Raw genomic sequence first — 21934 nt, 5'->3', positions numbered from 1 at the left:
TTAATACGAATAACAATTAGTTTACTCTTATCAGTTAATTGCGCCCCTTGCGGATTCAGCAACACGGCATATCCTTACCCAATGCCTTTGTCTCTGCAAACTTTAATTACACCCAGCCCGGAGTCTCTTTTTTTTTTTTTTGCTGTGACAACAAAGCTACAGAGAAAACAAAACAAGAAGCATCTTTCCTTTGAAAAAACAGGAAAGGAGAATGTTTAACAAAAGTGGCTCAGCACTGGAGCTGTGTCGGGAACATTCCTGAATCTTGGTCAGGCAAACCGGGGCTGGTCTGTTGCAGACTTGCACAGCCAGTGACCAGTGTTCCCTCTTAGCTGACTTAGTGTGAGCTAACTCACAGTTTTTTCTAAGCTCCCCCGATCCATCAAAGTCCAGAAAGAACTGTCCTTCCCCTGCCTAGCATGTTCTGAACTTGGAGCATGCTGGGCAGCAGACGCGCCAAGTGCCCGACATGATGATGTCACTTCTGGGTGATGACATCACGCCATGGATGCACTTTGTGCGCACACGATTACTTTGCTCCTGGGACTGGGGGGAGAGTGTGCATTGGGGTTCTGCCTCAGGCACCGAGCCTGGTAGGGCTGCCAACCCGACGAAGACAGAGGTCCTTTGCGTGGGGCGCGTGCTCTGGGAAGGGAAATACCTCTCCCGGTTTTTGACGGTGCGCCGCTGAAAGCGGCGGGCTGGGTCAAGAGCCTGGGAGTCCTACTGGAGCCTTCACTATCAATGGAGGCCCAGGTAGCGGCCACTGCCAAGTCGGCATTTTTCCACCTGAAGCGGGCAAGGCAGCTGGCTCCTTTCCTGGAGCGCCGGGACCTGGCAACAGTGATCCACGCGACAGTCACCTCAAGACTAGACTACTGCAATGCCCTCTACATGGGGCTGCCTTTGTGTTGAACCCGGAAGCTGCAGCTAGTGCAGAACGCAGCGGCCAGGCTGTTATTAGGACTCCCGAAATGGGAGCATATACAGCCGGGGCTGCATGAACTGCACTGGCTGCCAGTTACATACCGGGTCCGATACAAAGTGCTGGTTATCACCTTTAAAGCCCTATATGGCCGAGGACCTGCCTACCTGAGGGACCGTCTCTCCCCATATGAGCCCCAAAGAGCACTGAGGTCAGCAGGGAAGAAGACGCTGACTATCCCTGGGCCAAAGGAGGCAAAATTACAGAGTACACGGGCACGGGCCTTCTCTGTTATAGCCCCGTGCCTTTGGAATCAACTTCCGGAAGAGGTACGGGCCCTGCAGAATTTGGACCAATTCCGCAGGGCCTGTAAGACCATCCTTTTCAAGCAGGCTTTTGTAGACGTTGATAGGATGGCTGTTTAATCCACCAATGATTTATCTAGTGACCCCTGCCATAATATAAGTGTACAGAATAACATCAGGAAGATCACCGCCGTTTAAATTATGGAATGACCCAGACATTCGAACTGGTTTTAGATTGTTGTTTTAAATTAATGTATAATTTCAATGTTGTTTTAAATCACCTTATATTGTATATTCTATATTGTATAATTTTATTGAACTGTTGTTAGCCGCCCTGAGCCTGCCTAGGCGGGGAGGGCGGGATATAAATAAAATTTATTATTATTATTATTGTTATTATAACTCCAGGCTGGGAAATTCCTGGAGATTTGGGAGGTGGCGCCTGGAGAAGGCAGGGACTGGGGAGGGAGCTCACTGGGTTATAATATAGGGTTGCCAGCTCCAGGTTGTGAAAATCATGGACATTTGGGGGGGGGGTAGAATCTGTGAAGGGTGAGGTCTGGAGAGGAGAGGGACCTGAATGAGGTATAATGTAGGATTCGCAACTACAAGTTGAGCTTTATGACATTATATCCCATCGAAGTCCTTCCCCTCCCCAAACGCCGCCCTCAGGCTCCGCCCCCAAATCTCCAGGCCTTTCCCAAGGTGAAGCTGGCAACCCTAGTGTGACTCCAGACCCCCATGCCAGCCTGCAGTGAAGTAGTGATGTCAAGATGTACTAAGAGCCCTGTAAGCTCTTGGAGGATTGCTTACATTAGGGGTGTGTGGCCTAATATGCAAAGGAGTTCCTGCTACAGAAAAAAAAAGCACTGCTAAAAACTTTTCAAAATGCCAAAGCTTTCCACCATTTGCCGCAGGCCTCCCCCCCTCCTTCCCCCGTGATGCTAACAGAACAGTGCCGCTCTTTTGGCTCTCGGCTTGGCTTCGCGAACGAAGATTTAAGAAGGGTGCAATAGTCCACGTTTGCTGCAGGCTCGCTGGTGGCTGACAAGACCAATGTGGGACAGGCAGGTCCGGCCACAGCGGCTGCAGGGAAAAGTCTGATTTAGGGTTGGTCCTGTAGCAGTGCGATTCTTCCTCAATCTCCTTTTGTCCTCAAGACCAGCTATGCGTGCGTTCTCAAAGGAAGAGACAGCCTGGTGGATGGTGTGCCTCCATGCTTTGCGATCTGAGGCTAGGCCAGACCACTGGTGATGGTTGATGTGACAGGTGCTAAGGGATTTCTTCAAGGAGTCCTTGTACCTCTTCTTTGGTGCCCCTCTATTTCGATGGCCGGTGGAGAGTTCGCCATACAGGGCAATCTTGGGAAGGCGGTGGTTTTCCATCCTAGAAATATGCCCTGCCCAGCGCAGCTGCGTCTTCAACAGCAGTGCCTCGATGCTGGTAACCTCTGCCCGCTTGAGGACTTCAGTGTTGGTCACAAAGTCACTCCAGTGGATGTTGAGGATGGTGCGAAGGCAGCGCTGATGAAAGCGCTCAAGGAGTCGTAGGTGATGACGGTATAAAACCCACGATTCGGAGCCATAGATGAGGGTTGTCATCACAACCGCTTTGTAAACATTGATCTTTGTGCCTTTTTTCAGATGCTTGTTGCTCCACACTCTTTTGTGCAGTCGGCCAAATGCACGGTTTGCCTTTGCCAGCCTGTTGTCAATCTCCTTGTCGATCTTGGCATCTGAGGAGATGATGCACCCCAGGTAGCTGAACTGCTGGACTGTCTTCAGAACTGATTCACCCACAGTGATGCAGGGAGGGTGATAATCTTCCTGGGGTGCAGGCTGGTGGAGAACTTCTGTCTTCTTCAGACTAACTTCTAGGCCGAATAGCTTGGCAGCCTCTGCAAAGCAGGACGTCATATGCTGCAGAGCTGATACCGAGTGGGAGACGAGTGCAGCATCATCAGCAAACAGTAGCTCTCGGATGAGTTTTTCCATTGTCTTGGAGTGTGCCTTTAGTCGCCTCAGGTTGAACAGGCTGCCATCGGTGCGATAGCGGATGTAGACACCATCGTCCTCATCTAGATCTACTGCGGCTCTTTGAAGCATCATGCTAAAGAAGATCGTAAAGAGAGTTGGCGCGAGAACGCAGCCTTGCTTTACACCTGTGCCTATTGGGAAGGGCTCCGAGAGGTCGTTGCAGTGTCTGACTTGGCCTTGCTGGTCTTCGTGTAGCTGGATGATCATGCTGAGGAACCTTGGGGGACATCCTAAACGTTCCAAGATTTGCCACAGGCCTTTCCTGCTAACGGTATCGAAAGCTTTGGTAAGGTCGACAAAAGTCACATACAGAGCCTTGTTCTGTTCCCTGCATTTCTCTTGGAGCTGCCTGAGAACAAATACCATGTCGGTGGTGCTCCTGTTAGCTCTGAAGCCGCACTGGCTCTCTGGGAGGAGTTCTTCTGCAATGGTGGGCACCAGTCTGTTCAGGAGTATTCTGGCAAGGATTTTGCCTGCGATGGAGAGCAGAGTTATCCCCCGGTAGTTGGAGCAGTCTGACTTTTCCCCTTTGTTCTTGTATAGGGTGATGATGATTGCATCGCGAAAGTCCTGTGGTAATTTGCCTTTTCCCAGCAGGTGACAAGTACTTTGTGAAGTGAGCTATGTAGTACTGTGCCCCCATGCTTCCAGATCTCTGGTGGAATTCCATCAACTCCTGCTGCCTTGCCACTTTTCAGTTGCTTGATGGCTTTAACAGTCTCTTCTAGGGTGGGGATCTCATCCAACTCTGTTTTCACCGGTTGAAGTGGGGTGAGGTGGATTGCTGAATCTTGAACTACGCGGTTGGCACTGAAGAGAACCTGAAAATACTCCGACCACCGGTTCAATATGGATGCCTTGTCTGTGAGGAGCACTTGGCCGTCTGCACTATGCAAGGGACTCTGAGCCTGATATGATGGACCATATACTGCCTTCAGGGCTTCGTAGAACCCTCTTAAATCACCAGTGTCTGCACACAGCTGGGTTCTCTCTGCAAGCTTGGTCCACCACTCGTTCTGAATGACTCGAAGCTTGCGCTGGAGGTTGCTACATGCAGCGCAAAAGGTTGCTTTTTTCCCAGGACAGGAGGGCTGAGCAAGATGTGCTTGGTAGGCAGATCTCTTTTTTGCCAGTAATTCTTGGATCTCTTGATTGTTCTCATCAAACCAGTCCTTGTTCTTCCTTGTGGAGAACCCGAGGACTTCTTCAGAGATCTGCAGGATGGTAGTTTTTAGGTGTTCCCAGAGTGCTTCTGGAGAAGGGTCTGTGGGGCAACTGAGGTCCTCAATTCTTGACTGGAGTTTTGCCTGAAAGGCAGCTTTAACTTCGGCTGACTGGAGGCTGCCAACCTGAAACTTCCTCCGAGGGATACCTCCTCTCCTGGGTGTGGGTTTAAAGTGAAGACGGAGATTGCAGCGTACAAGACGATGATCCGTATGACATTCTGCGCTGGGCATTACTCGGGTGTGTAAGACATCTCGAAGGTCTCTCTGGCGCACCAGAATGTAGTCGATAAGGTGCCAATGCTTGGACCGTGGGTGCATCCAGGTTGTCTTCAGACTGTTCTTCTGCTGGAAGATAGTGTTGGTGATGGTGAGCTGGTGCTCCATGCAGAATTCTAGCAGGAGGCGCCCGTTGTCATTGCAGTTGCCAATGCCGTGTTTGCCAAGTACTCCTTTCCAGGCTTCCGAGTCTTTACCTACTCTGGCATTGAAGTCGCCAAGGATGATCACCTTGTCCTCTGTAGGGGTCTTCCGTACGAGGTTGCGTAGATCAGCATAGAACTTGTTCTTTTCTGCAGGATCTGCTTGAAGGGTTGGGGCATACACACTGAAGAGTGTTGCATGCTGCTTGTTTTGAAGTGGGAGGCGCATGGACATGATGCGATCTGAGTGACCTGTTGGAAGGTTTTCGAGTTTGGAGGCAATGGAGTTCCTGACCATGAAGCCAACGCCAGAAAGGCGGCTCTCAGCCTTTGACTTACCCGACCAGTAGAGGGTATAGCCAGCACCGTGTTCTTGAAGACTACCTTCCTCAGGGAAACGGACCTCACTGAGAGCTGCTATGTCGATATTCAACCTGAGAAGTTCATGGGCAACTAGAGCAGAGCGTCGTTCAGGGCGACCACTGCCTACTGTGTCAAGCATGGTTCTGATGTTCCAACACGCAAGCTTTAGTCTTTGCACACTTTGTGAGGCAGGTGCATGCCTTTTCTTTGTTGTTATTTTTCGACCGCAAGTAAGGATGCCCGTTGACCGCGGCTAGCCAACTGGGGTGGGGGAGGCGAGCTTTGTTTAGGCCACCTTTTCTAGGCCCCTCTCCGTGTGGAGCAAGCAGTGCTGTCCCTAGATAAGGCTGCTTGGTCGTTCAGGGTGCTGCCGAAAGATGCTTTCGTCTCCGGGTTAGCATCAGGCGACCAATATCCTGAACCGCCTACATGCAGGATCGGGACTGCGGCTTCCAGTGGCACCTTCCACCTGCCGTTTCACCCCTTGCCTATCGCTGCAGGACTTGATGTGTTGTGGGTTGTGTGTGTGGATATGCCCTTCAGGCCTGCGCAGAGGAATTTTTTAGGTGAAGCGCAGTGTGCGCGGTACTGGCTCCACCCTTTCACCTGGGGGTCATCTGCCATGGCCCAGTAAGCCGGGACGCCGGCAGTGAGTCCTCCAGGTGGTAGGTGTTACATTAACGAGCTCTATCTGCCCGGGTTTGATGTTAGAGTTTTCCTTCTCTTAGGCTGACGAGGTTGGTGGGCCCAGCCTGCCCATCCGGTTATACCGCCGGACACTTCGGTCGCACCATGACGTAGCAAACTCTGTGAAAACGGGGGGGACCAGCGAGAAGGTGTTGCTACGGATGCAGTAATGCAGGAGAGGCCATTGCAGTGACCATCTGCCAGGCATAGCCAGACAGTGACCACGCGGCGTTCACTACACCGGGAGAGGAGAGGCTATGTATTGCGCAGGCTATGTATTGCGCTCTTTTGGCAGGCGTCAGCTAAATCCTCAACATGCCCACTTGGTGAACCAGAGAGGGAAGCAAATCCCTTGTGGTGGCTGGGGAGGGGGGGGGGTGCTTGGCCAGGTGGAAACTTTCCCCTTTCCGGATTAGCAAGAGCTCCGCGTTCACACCTGATATTGCCAGCGGGATCACACGGGGCGCTTTGCTCCCCCCCCCCTTTCTGGCAGGAAGGGAAGGGCCTTGGCGAGACCACAACTTCCAGCTATAGACTCTGTTGCAGAAGCCGAGCCACGTGAGACGGCCTGCCGAGCAGCAGATAAAGCCTCTGGCGCGGAGTCTGTTTTCTGGCCAGCAGGATGCCGTCCAGGAAGAAGAGCTTTGCAGCGATAGGATTTGGAGTGAAATCGCACAGGGCGGGGGACGTGCTCGGTCGGGCAGGCTTCCGGACGCTCGGATTCCGAAGTTGGAAGGCGAGCCCAGGAACTGACATATGGCATCACGCAACGCTGAAAATCCATCACATCTGATACTTCTGGGTACAGGCTACCGGAGCAAGCTCTACTCTACAAAAACAGAGCAAAGTAGTATAGAACCTCTTTGAGCCTTGAGTGTCAGTGACGAAGGGAGGATATAAATAAGCTAAATAAATGTGCTTCGTATAAAATTTATCGCGGTAGTCTTTACAAGGCCCCGGGGGAGGGAGGATGTCATTGCTGTTAACAGAACAGGGTATTAACTAGGGTCATTTACTGAGTGTACGGGGCAGGGAAGATTTGAACGCAGAACTTCCCTGCTCAAGTTCCTACTCGTTACATTACGTAATGTATGATTGGCTCTGACCTGGACAGGGCTGGCTCTAGACTGTCTGGCACCCGAGGCAAGGCTAACTTCTAGCACCCCCCTCCCCCCGCACTGATAATGTCGCCAAGTCACATGGGGGCACCCCCAGAAGGCTGGCACCCTAGGCAGTCACCTAGTTTGGACAGCCCTGGACCTGGATAGCCCTGCCTAGCCTGATCTCTCATCAGGTCTCAGAAGCTAAGCAGGTTTTGCCCTGGTCAGTATTTGGAAGGGAAACCACCAAGAAACACCACGTTCATGATGTGGAGGCAGGCCATGGCAAACCACCAAAGAAGCAGCAGAAGATATTGGATTTATATCCCGCCCTATACTCTGAATCTCAGAGCAGTCACAATCTCCTTTACCTTCTCCCCCCACCCCCCCGCACCACTACAATAGACACCCTTTGAGGTAGGTGGGTGTTGTGTCTGGCATTTCAGTCCTGAAGTTACAACGCAGCGAACGCTACAGAGGTGACCAGTGGGCGTCCACTGGTCCCTGGGTGTAAGCTCGCAAATACGCTGCGTAAATCAAGATCTGTGGCGGGAAGTTTAACTGGCCAGGATTGGACCTGGCCATGCCGAGGGTTGTTCCGGATTATGTATATAATCGGGACCCGGCCCGCATTTCTCTCTCTTGTGATGTACTTGCTAATAAAGCATGTTGCTTTCAACACATCTCATCACTCAGTACATTACAGTGGGGCTGAGAGAGCTCTCCCAGAAGCTGCCCTTTCAAGAACAATTCCTGTGAAAGATATGACTGACCCAAGGCCATTCCAGCAGCTGCAAGTGGAAGAGTGGGGAATCAAACCTGGTTCTCTCAGTCTCTTGCCTTGCCTTGAAAACGCGACAGGGTTTTCTGGGTTTCTGCTCTTTGTCCCAAATAGTTCTTTTTACACTCACAACAACTCTGTAGGCAGGCAAGGCTGAATCTTCCCAGGGGGCTTGGTAGAACTGGCCCATTCATAATTATTCATCAAGTCGTAATGGCAGCATAAGGTAATAATACTTGGCACATGTGAATGAGCCGTCGGGGGTAGCACAGGCCATTCTACCACCTTGCATCTGCAAGTGATGAATGACCAATTAATGAGAATCCAAGAGATATATGTGTACATGTGCATGCAGCAGTTACAGCACAGAGTGCTCAACTGTGCCATGAGTGCTCTTGACCATAATGAAACAGCTGTGACTCCACCAAGTGGTTGCCAGGAGGTGGGTGAGCCAATCACAAAATGGCTGCCACGCAGGCAGGCCAATCAGAAAGTATCAGGAGGCTCCAAGCCGAGGCTTCTTCTTCAGTGGAGGCAACTGCTTCCAAATAGGCACACCATGCAGGCTACCCATAGAAGCTTAACTCTATGCAATTCCCTCTTTTATTTGCCACCACGTCTCAGCTGACTTCCAGCAATTCCCAACAAGTTTCAAGGCAAGAAACGTTCAGAGCTGGCTTGCCATTGCCTGCCTCCGCAGAGCAACCCTGGACTTCTTTGGTGGTCTCCCATCCAATACTAACCAGAAACATCCCTGCTAGCTTCCAAGATCCGGTGAGATTGGACTGCTTTGGACCACTCAGGTCAGGGGTCAGTGTTCCCTCTAAGCTGAGTTAGTGTGAGCTAGCTCACAGTTTTTTAGCCTCTGGGTCACACATTTTTGTCTTAGCTCAGGAAGGATGGCCCTAGAGCAGGGGTGGCCAAACTGTGGCTCAGGAACTACATGTGGCTCTTTCACACATATTGTGTGGCTCTCAAAGCCCCCACCACATTTGCCTCTTTAAATCACTTCTCCAAGCCAAGCCAGTCAGTGGCTTGGAGAATGCATTTAAACCAAATGCAGTTTCTTTCAGGATTAGCTCTTTGCTTTGGGAAAGAAATTGCATTTGGTTTCAGTTGCCTTCTTTCCACCTCTCTCTCCCTCCCCATCTATTTGCTTTCCTTCCTTCCTTCCTTCCTTCCTTCCTTCCTTCCTTCCTTCCTTCCTTCCTTCCTTCCTTCCTTCCTTCCTTCCTTCCTTCCTTCCTTCCTTCCTTCCTTCCTTCCTTCCTTCCATCAAACATCTGATGTTCATGTCTTTTGGCTCTCAAACATCTGACATTTATTCTACGTGGCTCTTATGTTAAGCAAGTTTAGCCACCCTTGCCCTAGAGCAAACTAATTTATGCAGCAGCTCGCAACTTTAATGCCAGTAGCTCACAAAATAGAATTTTTGCTCTCAACACTTCACAGCTTAGAGGGCGTATTGGTCAGGGTGATGCCTCCTGCACTCTTCTAAAGAATCTACTATGCCAACAAGGTAGGAGGAAGCCAGGATTAGCTCTTTGCTTTGGGAAAGAAATTGCATTTGGTTTCAGTTTCCAAAGAAAAGGGAGGATTTGCTGTCCTGCATAGCTACCAGGGATGGCTGCCAAGCCCAGAGACCAAAGAAAGTGTGTGTCTGCAGCCAAGCCAAAGGCACATGGTTCGGAAACACCTGACTTGGATGTTCTCAGCATTTTGCTGGCCAGTCAGTTGGAGGGCTGCCAGTTGGTGCTGCTAATTCCCTGAAAGGAATGTGGGGACAGGGGTGCTAGCATTGTGTCATGATGGCAGGGGCTGATGATGCGACAAGAGTCACCTAAACTCTGACAGCATTGTCCCGAATGGAATGATGTCACTTTTTAAATCCTCTGTTTCTTCCCTCCTCCATATTTCTCCCACTGCCCTGGGAAACACTGGTAGGGTAAAAATGGGAAAGATGAGCGATGAAATGGACAAGAGCTAGGTTTGGATTTGCGCCGGAACTCCCCTCACACCCATGCTCAACATCTCAACACAACCCAACCTTGGCTCTGCTCCAAAGCCATCCCAGAGTGAACCCCTTGTGGGCGATGGTGCTACGCGCCTTCTGGAATTGTCCTCACAGATTGGATCATCAGCATTTCCATTAAGAGTTTTAAATGTTCCGAAAGGTAATCATCGCCATGAGTCACCTTCGCAGTTAAACACCATCCCTGCCTGCTTATAACAGTTTGGCAGCTTCTTGCCTTTTCTCTGGGAAGGAACTCTCAGTCACTGCTGCGCTCTTAGCCGGGTGGCCTCCTCAGCCCTCCCAAATTCAATCGCCTTCCTCTTCCCTACTAGTTGCTTTCCTTCTCTCCCCCTCATGTTTACTGTCTAGGCATTATTATGGAGCCGCAGGAGCAAAGAATCAATCATCCTGCATCGTTCTCCACACGCGTGGGTCTTCTCTTCCTCAGACAAGAACAGTAGGCCAAAGCCTCGCCTCAATTATTCTGCCAGCTGACAATCATGGGAGGCCGTGGTGGTGGGTGGTGTGCTGGGGGAAGCTCTTCTTTCTTTTGTCAATGGCTCTTAGACAGTCTTTCCACTTCCCTTTAATGGTTCGTGAGGGAGTAAAAGGTTCTTAATAAAAGGACAAGACAACCCGGCATACAAAGGCAAGCTTAATATATCGAGCGAGAAGTTCGGGCAGCAACACACGAGGGAGATCGCGGCAGGCTGTGTCAGTTATTAACGGAGGGAGAAAATGAGATTGTCCTAGTTCACTGTAAAAAGATTGCCTCCCAAACCCTTATTACCTTTTCCAATAAACGCACATCGCTGCGCTTATTCTTATGAGGTATGCGTGCATGCACTAGGCTGGAAATATCATAAAAGTCACACGGGGAACAAGCGATCTTTGGGAACAGTGCAATTTAGACAAGACATAAGAAAAGCCAAATCAGGACCAAAAGGAAAAGATGCAGCAGTGTGTGGTTTGCATGGCAGGAGTGCTCAGGACACTGTCAATAATACAAGTCAGGTTGCCAACCTCCAGGTGGCACCTGGAGATCTCCCTCTATTGCAATTGGTTTTCCAACAACCAAGATCAGTTCTTTCGGAGAAAATGGTTGCTTTGGAAGTGTGAGTTCTGTGGTATTATACCCTGCTGAGGTCCCTCCCCTCCCTAAACCCTGTGTTCCCCAGACTACACCCCCATTTCTCCAGGTAATTCCCAACCCAGAACCTTAAATGCAAGGAGGTTTTGCACCTTGAGGAGGATGCCAAGAGAGCTACAGCTGTAGAAGGAGTAAAAGTAAAGGTAGTCCCCTGTGCAAGCACTGGTCATTTTTGACTCTGGAGTGACATTGTATCACGACGTTTTCATGGCAGACTTTTTACGGGGTGGTTTGCCATTGCCTTCCCCAGTCATCTACACTTCCCCCCCAGCAAGCTGGGTACTCACTTTTCCGACCTCAGAAAGATGGAAGGCTGAATCAACCTTGAGCTGGCTACCTGAACCCAGCTTCCTCTGGGATCGAACTCAGGTCATGAGCACAGCTTGGACTGCAGTACTGCAGCTGACCATTCTGCGCCACGGGGCTCTCTTGTAGAAGGAGTACAAGGCTGCAAAAGAATCAAGACCTTCCACTCACCAACTTTGCTTTCAAGAATCCTGCCCCCCCCCCCCCATGCACATTGAATGTCTCTGACCTAGATCTGGTTATGAATGTGCTGACATCCCTCCCACAACTGTGTATCGCTACCTTTTACGGAAAAGGGACAATCACCTCCCATTACGGGCCCTTTGATCTATTGCCTTAATGTCTAAATTGACTTAGTAGAAGAGAAGTCATATCAATTTACAGGCTGATAAATTTGCTGGGGGGGAAAAATGGATTTTATTTATTATGTTTCAGAATAACAAGTTCCGAGATAATGTTCATCCATATGTCTTCTTTGCTTTGATAAAACTGTAATTTGACTTTGTAATGAAGGCAACGCTCGGCCTCGTTATCTAAGCTCCACTTTTAAAATGTCATTTCCTCGTGCTCCTTAACTGTGTTTGTACGTTTCTAATTAATTTAATAAATACGACAGCGTCCCCTGCCTGTTGGATCTGGGAGTCAAACCAGAAACTATTGGGCCAGGGAGACACAGATGGAAGATGCTTGGGTGTGATCAAAGTCTGGTTGAAAAGTAGGGATTTTTTTTGTAGCAGGAACTCCCTTGCATATTAGGTCACACACCCCTGATGTAGCCAGTCCTCCTGGAGATTACAGTAGGCCCTGTACGAAGAACCTTGTAAGCTTTTGGAGGATTGGCTACATCAGGAGTGTGTGGCCTAATATGCAGTGGGTGGGCCACTGGCCTGATCCAACATGGCTTCTCTTATGTTCTTATGTGACACAGAGTGTTGGGCTGGAGGGGCCATTGGCCTGAACCAACATGGCTCCTCTTCTGTTCTTATGTGACGCAGAGTGTTGGACTGGATGGGCCATTGGCCTGATCCAACATGGCTTCTCTTATGTTCTTATGTGACACAGAGTGTTGGACTGGATGGGCCATTGGCCTGATCCAACATGGCTTCTCTTATGTTCTTATGTGACACAGAGTGTTGGACTGGATGGGCCATTGGCCTGATCCAACATGGCTTCTCTTATGTTCTTATGTGACACAGAGTGTTGGACTGGATGGGCCATTGGCCTGATCCAACATGGCTTCTCTTATGTTCTTATGTGACACAGAGTGTTGGACTGGATGGGCCATTGGCCTGATCCAACATGGCTTCTCTTATGTTCTTATTCAAGACCTGCCACTCACCAACTTTGCTTTTACAAATCTTGTCTCTCCCCTTCCTCCAAAAAAAGGCACATTGAATGTCTCTGACCTAGATTTGGTTATGAATGTGCTGACATTCCCCCCCACCAATACTCTCTCTAAACTGTGGAGTCTTGTGAAAAAGAATTCTGCTTTTTGAGCTACTGGCATTAAAGTTGTGAGCTATTGCATAAATTGGTTTGCTCTGGGGCCAATTTTCCTGAGCGAAGACAAAAATGCGTGAGCTGGAGGCTAAAAAACTGTGAGCTCACGCTAACTCAGCTTAGCGGGAGCACTGCCCCCCTGTACATCATTGCCTTTTAGGAAAAAGGGCTGTGCAAACTAAAGAGTTTGTGCTGAATCCTAGAGTGGCGGGACATCACATCTGGGTTCACCCTGCAAATGACATTGTGCTGTTGACAGCTCTCCGTGTCCCTGTCTCCTCAGTTTCCCGCTAGGTGCTAGGCATTGGCTGGCAACTCTGTTTAAGGGGGTATATCAAAGGTGGTCCAGCAGTGCAGTGTAATCACACAGACATATAGCTACAGTATTATAACCAGCCACCCGCCATGGATCATCTGACCTAGCATTTTTAAAAATTACATTTCTACTTTGCACCATCTGTTCCAAGGCTGCCTATGCAGGTTCTCAGGTCTACCATTCAGACACTCACCAGTGTCAAGTGTCCTTGCCATTTTTTTTATTAGTCTATACTGTGTTACATACAGGGCTTTTTTTTGGGAGCAGGAACTCCTTTGCATATTAGGCCACACACCCCTGATGTAGCCAATCCTCCTGGAGCTTGCAGGGCTCTTCGTACAGGGCCAACTGTAAGTTCCAGGAGGATTGGCTACATCGGGGGAATGCAAAGGAGTTCCTACTCCAAAAAAAGCTCTGGTTACATATGCTTCGGTACTACTTTGAACATATGAAGCTGCTTTATACTGAATCAGACCTTTGGTCCATCAAAGTCAGTATTGTCTTCTCAGACTGGCAGTGGCTCTCCAGGGTTAAGCTGAGGTTTTTCACGCCTATTTGCCTGGACCCTTTTTTGGAGATGCCAGGGATTGAACCTGGGACCTTCTGCTTCCCAAGCAGATGCTCTACCACTGAGCCACCGTCCCACCTGTGCTCTGGGAACTCTGGGGGAGTGCGGCTGAACATCATGCTTTGGTAACATCATAAGCAACTGTTTTGCCCTCTGGAGGGAACTGGCACCTATCTCTCAAGGCCATGCTAGCTTCTTGCAGAGACTGCTTGAACTGTCCGTTGTCTGGTGCAGGGGGCTGAGTGAGAAATATTTGGTATTGCTTTTTGCGGGCTTTGAGCTATTACTTTTGGCGAGCTACGTAACGGCCCGAGATGGGTGTAAAGATCAGGTTAGATCTGGGGGAGGCAGATCTGACCCAAATCCTCATGCTATTGTTACCTGTCAATCAATAAAGTTAACCCTTTCTGAAAAGGAGAGCTTATGCTGAAGATAAGAGCCCCTTGGTGCAGAGTGGTAAAGCTGCAGTACTGCAGCCCTAAGCTCTGCTCCCAACCCGAGTTCGATCTTGGTGGAAGCTGGGTTCAGGTAGCCGGCTCGTGGTTGACTCAGCCTTCCATTCTTCCGAGGTCGGTAAAATGACTACCCAGCTTGCTGGGGGGGAAAGTGAAGATGACTGGGGAAGGCAATGGCAAACCACCCCGTAAAAAAGTCTGCCATGAAAACGTGATGCGATGTCACCCCAGAGTTGGAAACGACTGGTGCTTGCGCAGCGGATTGCCTTTACCTTTTTATGTTGAAGATAGTCCCAGAGCTGACAACCAGACACAGAGCGGGTTAATTTCAGCAAGAGGTCTAGATCAGGTGTTTACCAACCAAATACTCCTGCTACATATATGTGGGGCAGGGAGGTCTCTAAACTCTCCCAGTTTGGATACCTTTTAATCATGAGATTCCTGGATTTGTATTCATGCATTCTCCAAGTGGGCTATGGCCCTGCCAGGTCTTCACAGTCCCGTTGGGTATGTGTCAACATTACGCCAGGAAACGAAAGGGCCACTGGAACCCTAAGCCCACCTGGAAGTAGAGAAGACACTTCCAGTTTGGGATATTCCTGGAGATTTGAGGGGAGGGCCCGGAGAAGGTGAAGTTTGGGATGGAGCAAGAGCTCAGTGGGGATGTGATGTCTGACAGTCTGCCCTCCAAAGCTGCTATTTCCTCTAGGGAAACAGTGTAGTCTGGAGATTAGTTGCAGAGGGCAGCTACTCTGGTCTGCAATGGAACTGCAAGATTTGAGTCCAGTAGCACCACAGAAACTAACAAGATGTCTGGAGCATAAAGTTTTCAGGAATCAAAGCCCCCTTTGTCAGATCCATTGCTGAGCAGTCAGGTTAGAAGGGATTAAAGGAAGTACTTCTTCACCCAAAGAATGATTAACACATGGAATTCACTGCCACAGGAGGTGGTGGTGGCTACAAGCATAGCAATCTTCAAGAGGGGTTTGGATAAACATATGGAGCAGAGGTCCATCAGTGGCTATTAGCCACAGCGTATTGATGGAACTCTATCTGGAGCAGTGATGCTCTGTATTCTTAGTGCTTGGAGGGGCAACAGTGTGAGGGCTTCTAGTGTCCTGGCCCCACTGATGGACCTCCTGATGGCACCTGGTTTTTTGGCCACTGTGTGACACAGAGTGTTGGACTGGATGGACCATTGGCCTGATCCAACATGGATTCTCTTATGTTCTTAAGTCAGAATGGAAATAGAAGATCTCCATTCCCATTTTGTCCCTGACGCAGGGAACTTTGATTGTTGAAAGCTTACCCCCCCCAAAAACCCTCCAAACTTGTTGACCTCTGAATTACCTCTGGCGACTCCATCTTTGCCAGTTGCTCTGACTCTCTTGGGAGAGGACAGAATCCTTGGGCAGTTCTGCAAGGCCTGTAAGACAGTCCTCTTCCGGTTGGCATATAACTGACTGGTGTTTAAAAACTGTGAAGGATGGTTGCAGAATAGCACCTCACTGTTAGATCATTTTGTTTTATTGTTTTAGCTGTTGTAAATTATTTAATGTATTTTAATATTTGTTAATCTTATTGTTAGAATCTTATGTTGTAAGCCGCTCTGAAACCACCTCTGAGGGGAGGGCGGGATATAAATCAAATTAATAATAATAATAATAATAATAAGAATGAGCTGCTCTCCAGGGAATGTTCTTACTCTCATGCATGTTAGTAGTGCTTTCCTTCAAGGCCTGGGTTGTTTCTGCCCCGCCCCACCCAGAAGCTGGGTGCAAGATGGCCTGGCACCTCCAAGTATTTAGGATAGTTTATTTAATCATTCATTGGCTTGCCCATCAGCAGCATTTGGAGTATAAGATGCCTATTAATAGCTATGCTCTTGGTCTCCAGGGTTTGGCCGTATGTGTGCCTTGAGGCCAGCTGTTTGGATCTCAACCCTGAATCTTCTTTGATAACTCTGATGCATTATTAAAGCTGTCTTCATAAGTAAACCTAGATCTCTTGTGTCAGTTCTTTTGGAACTTTTGCGAACCTATGGACCCCGTGGCCTCCAAGGTGATACATCGAGATGGGCAGGCATGTTTAGTAGTAGAAAAGAGTAACAGTCCAGTAGCACTTTAAAGACTAACAAAATCTGTGGCAGGGGATGAGCTCTCGTAAGATATTAGATTTATTGGATTTATATCCTGCCCTCCACCCTGAATCTCAGAGCGCCTCACAATCTCCTTTATCTTCCTCCCCTACGACAGACCCTGTGAGGTGGGTGGGGCTGAGAGGGCTCTCACAGCAGCTGCCCTTTCAAGGACAACCTCTGCCAGAGCTATGGCTGACCCAAGGCCATTCCAGCAGGTGCAAGTGGAGGAGTGGGGAATCAAACCCGGCTCTCCCAGATAAGAGTCCGGGCACTTAACCACTACACAAAACTGACCCCCGAGTCACTGCTCACTTCTTCGGATACAGCTAGAATGCGAGTCCATCTGTCCTATATATAGAATGTGAGTCAATCTGTCCTGTATATAGTGATTTCAGATGCCAAATGATATTAGCAGGCAAATGACAATAGGAAGCGTGATTGGATTAGGTGTGATATGCAGATAAGTAGCAGGTGTGGAGAAATCAGCATTGGTAAAAACCAGGAAACCTCAGTCTTGAATCAATCCAGGTGGATGCATTGTTTTGAACTTTATTATCAGTTGCAATTCAGCAGTCTCTCCCTTTGAAATTCCTTTGAAGAAGAAAAAGGAGAAGAAGAAATTGGATTTATACCCTGCCCTGCACTCCAAATTTCAGAGTCTCAGGACTGGTTACAATCTCCTTTATCTTATTCCCCCACAACAGGCACCCTGTGAAGTAGGTGGGGCTGAGAAAGCTCTCTCAGAAGCCGCCCTTTCAAGGACATCCCTGCGAGAGCTATGGCTGACCCAAGGTCATTCCATCAGCTTCAAGTGAAAGAGTGGGGGAATCAAACCCAGTTCTCCCAGGTAAAAGTCCACACACTTAACCATTACACCAAACTGGCTCTCTTTGTAAGATAACTGCTCCTTTTTGGCCAGCAACCGCTGGTTTTTGAATGTTGTGGTTCCTGATGTCAGACTTATGTCCATTAATTCTATGTTGAAGGGACCGGCCTGTTGGCTTGTCCAATGTAGAGAGTGGAAGGGCATTGCTGACATGCAGACATTAGGGGATGAGCAGGAGACGGAACCCAAGATGGGTCCAGTGGCAGTGTTGCTAGGAGCTCTATGATACCATCTTGGTTTGTTGCAGGCTGTCAGTAAGCAAGAAAAGGTTGATTCTTCCCTGGTGCCTGAATGAGGAAAGTTCCTCTAACATGCTGCTGGACTCAAATCTAGAGATCAACGGGAACTGCAGGAGTATACCAGGCCTCACCTGGTTGCAACCACAGCTGAAATGCGCATTCCGAATCACTGGTATGCGTGTCTCAGAGGAAGCATCCAAAAAGATGTCTTGTGCTGAGTCAGAGCTGATTCACGCATAATATTTGTCCCTTGAGCCACAGCTGAATGTGAAAACTGTCTTGACTGAAACTCCTTGTCTGGACTACCGTGGGCTGTTTCACATGTACAAGACTTTGTGTATGCTGGGCGCCTCTTGCTCCTTTCAGTTAGGTTGAAGTTTTAAATTACTTGTTTTATTCCCCTTTTCCACCCACATTCTATTCTATTCAGGATTTTTTTTTGTAGAAAAAGCCGAGCAGGAACTCACGCGCATATTAGGCCTCACCCCCTGATGTCATCATTGTTCTGCATAGGGCTTTTTGTAGAAGTCCAGCAGGAACTCATGTGCCTATTAGGCCACACCCCCTGATGTCATCATTGTTCTGCATAGGGCTTTTTGTAGAAGTCCAGCAGCAACTCATGTGCATATTAGGCCACACCCCCTGACACCAAGCCAGCCAGAACTGTGTTCCTGTGCGTTCCTGCTCAAAAAAAGTCCTGATTCTATTTAAAACTAAGGTACCCAACAGCTTAAGGCTCAATCAGATACTCTGCAAGGAGGGAAAAGATTGTGCTTTACACCTGGTCGCCTCCTGCAAGCCAAGGCACTCTGTCTCACCCTCAGTCATTCCTCAGCAGACCCAGGACAGTGCAGAACCCAGAGGGGAAAATATATCTATGAGAAAGGAATACAAAACCCTAGCTTTGTGCTGCACTAGGTCATTCTCCCTTCTTCAAGTAGAATCAATGGCTCAATGAATATTCAAAGGGCTTGTGTAGATACCCATGGAGCCGAGGAGGACCCGAGTGTGAACTGCGCTGCTTCACATCTGAAAGGGGGAAACAGAGACATATTTTAGAAGAGCAGTGTTCACAAGAAGGAGGTGACGGGCTTCTCTGCCAAAGGAAACTAAAATAGAACATGAGAGCTCAAGCAGCGGAGAGGTTTGTCATCTAAGCAGGGGAAGAAAAATTGGCCTGCAGAAAGCTATGTTTTCGCTTTGAGGCCTGTCGCTAGAAAAAAAAGGGGGAGGAGTCAAGGCTGGGTTTTGGGATTAGCTGATACTTTGTCGCAGGTCTTTTTTTGTAGCCGGAACTCCTTTGCATATCAGGCCACACCCCCATGATGTAGACAATCCTCCAAGAGCTTACAGGGCTCTTCTTGCAGGGCCTGCTGCAAGCTCTTGGAGGATTGACTACATCAGGGGCCTGTGGCCTAATATGCAAAGGAGTTCCTGCTACAAAAAAGCCCTGCTTTGTAGGATTGCCAGCCTCCTGATAGGGAGTGGAGATCTCCTGGAATTGCAATGGAGCTCAAGATTACATAGATTGCTTGGTGGGGGGGCGGGGAGGCAGGGAAAATATTATTGCATGAGACCAGAGGCCATAACAATATAGCTGCCCGAGCAGTAATAAGTATTACAGTAAAAACACAAGAAGGTTAAAAACCATGTTAAAATGTTCAAGACTAGGACATAGCGGAGATCACAGCGGAAGATTTGCACAAATCTTCTTGGCAGCCAGGGCATCCCGGTGACATCGTGTAGGTGTCATAATGATCACCATCAGATAAGACGTAGAGGATTTCACCTGCCGCTGAATGCGAGGCGAGCCTGGCTAAAATGGCTGCAAGCAGGGGTTTTTTTTGTAGCAGGAACTCCTTTGCATATTAGGTAACCAATGAGGTAACCTCCCTCCATGAGGTAACCAATACTCCAAGAGCTTACAGTAGGCCCTATAAGAAGAGCCCTGTAAGCTCTTGGAGGATTGGCTACATCTGGGGGGGTGTCCTAATATGCAAAGGAGTCACTGCTACAGAAAAAGCCCTGGCTGCAAGCAACTTGGCTCTGGGAACCGAGTAAAGGTCACGGTTTTAAGGCGGAATGGGTTCAGGGTGAAGGGAGCTCGACTATTCTGCATCCACCATCATGGTAGCTGATGCCCTGCCCCCCTCAACCGAATAAAGGTCACCAAACAGGACATAATGAGGGAGATCTTCCAATTCCAGGGCTCCACAGAGACATCCACACCGAGCGACTGGTGTATGCTGATAACAGCTAACTATGGCCTATTGCTCATTTATTTGAAAGATTTATTCTGCTTCTCCTGGTGAAGATGCCTGCTTGGAAAGGTGGACTGTATGGTGTTCTAACTTTCTGAGGCCCCTCCACTCCCTAAAGCACACCCTCTTCAGGCTCCACCCTCAAATCTCCAGGTATTTCAGAATCCAGAACTGGTAACCCTGAACTTCAGGCAAACTGATGTTACCTGCTGACCTTCAAAGGAGAAAACAAAACAAAACTGGACTTTGCCTCCTGGATGGGTGATGGGACCCTCAGCCAGGAATCAATCTTTTTTGTTTAAAATCCCTAAAGGTGAGAGCCCTAGGAGAGCACAGACATCGCAGAAATTTCATGCATTGCCCCTTAACAATACCCTCATTCTTTTGAAATGTAAGCATGGGGTATGATCTTGATAAAGCCATGGAGGTATATTGTGCCAGCAAGCTCACACCTGTCTTTTGAAATGTGAAAGAGCAAAAAAAAAAAAGGCACTTCCGGCAAGATGGCGGGGTGACGCGGGGCTCCTTTCCTTTGTCTGAGGAAGGAACTCTGTTTGGGGGGTAAACTGAGGGGGCTCCCAGTGGGGGGCACCTCTTAAGGAGCTGTCAGAAGACGCTCCGAAGCCTGGGGGGCTTTCTGGTCGTGGGTGAGTAACGGAGGTTGCTCACTCAGAGCCAGTCTTCCTCCTGGCCGCTACCTTCCCAACACTTCGGTGCCCAACTGTGCCGCCGGAGAGGGAGTTCGGAGAGGTGCTATTTAACTCCCTTTAAGCAACACCCAGTAGTGTCCTGCTCAGAGGGGTCCACGTACCTTGCAAGCGTGTTTCGAGAAGAATGGAGGAGAACGGACTATGTTGTACTTTGTGATTGGCGCGTAGCGGAGGAGCGGCGTGTGCAAAGCCGATGGTGGGGCAAGCGGTGGAGAGACGGCGGGGCGAGTGACGGCGGGAGCGTAAGCTGGAATCGTTTGGGAATGATTTGATCTTGAGCCGGGAGAGAGCGTGGAGGGGTAAGAGGGCTCCCTTCCCCGTAACTATTGGTGCCAGCAACTGTTGGATTGGATTGGATTTGGGCTTTGGGAAGCCGGATCGGATCGGAGAAATGTGCTTGTAATGGCGGACGTGATTTGAGGCTTTTGCTTGGAGGCGGGGCGTGGAAGCTGTGGGAAACATCGGAGACACTTAAGTGAGATTCCCCCCCCACCTCTTTTTTCAATTTTCTCTCTTGACTTTATGGGTTTTTAGCGTTTGTTTAGGCTTGACACCTACTGTTTTTGCTTTTTGTTTTCTTTTTGTATTCTTTTTTTTTGGAAGGGGCTTGCTTTGTCGAGAGATTCAAGTGTTTCCGGGTTAACTACAAAGGGTAAAGATGCAGTTCTGAGCGGCTCGCCGCGGCTGCGCTTTACTGAAGATTCTGGGTCCTAATGCGAGAATAGAGTCAGAGACTGAGAAAAAGTGTCCAGAGGCAGAGAACAGCGCTTAGAAGATCGGAGGACTTAAGCACCGGAGCTGTCAAGGCTATTATGGATTTTACAACACTGTAACTTGTACTTTTGGGTAAGAACAGTCAACAGAGATAGAGACAGAAACTAAGACCTGAAGAACAGAAGATTGCAGTTTTGGAACTTTCAGGACTATTTTGCTTTATATCCTGATATTATGGACAAGGACACTGGGACTGGGAGCCGGTAGCTGATTTTTCCTTGGATTATTGGGCACTTCATGACTGCCTAAACCTTACTAGAGACGGCTTTCAGGGTTCTGTCATTAATGAATTGACTGAGTGCGTAAATAATTAACTGAGTGAGTAAATAATTAATTAGCTAATTAATTGAATTATTAATTGAACTATTGCTTAAATTTCATAAGTTTTGGAACCTTTTAACTGATGTGACCTATTTTGTGCTTTTTTGGGATATTTGAACCTCTGATATGTTGTTTTAGTGTAAGAAATTATTGTACTGATTTTGAACTTTGAATTCTGCTGCTGTACCACTTTATTTGTTAGTTGAAATAATTCTCTAATTGAGATTGGGTGTTGGTAACATATTAACATGACGGAAACAAAGGTTAAGAAATACCAACAAGGTACCCCCCCGGCTGGGGGAGGTAAGATGGTGCCAGCCCCTGCTAACCAAGATGCCTTGGAAAAATTACAGATTGCTGTTACAACTGGATTTAAAAAGAACCAAGAAGCTCTTGATGGGATGAAAACAGACTTGATGCAACAGATCAAGAAAACTAATGACCAGCTGGTA

Source organism: Heteronotia binoei, chromosome 12, assembly GCF_032191835.1.
Source record: "Heteronotia binoei isolate CCM8104 ecotype False Entrance Well chromosome 12, APGP_CSIRO_Hbin_v1, whole genome shotgun sequence".
NCBI lineage: Eukaryota > Metazoa > Chordata > Lepidosauria > Squamata > Gekkonidae > Heteronotia > Heteronotia binoei.
This window is presented reverse-complemented; position numbering follows the sequence as displayed.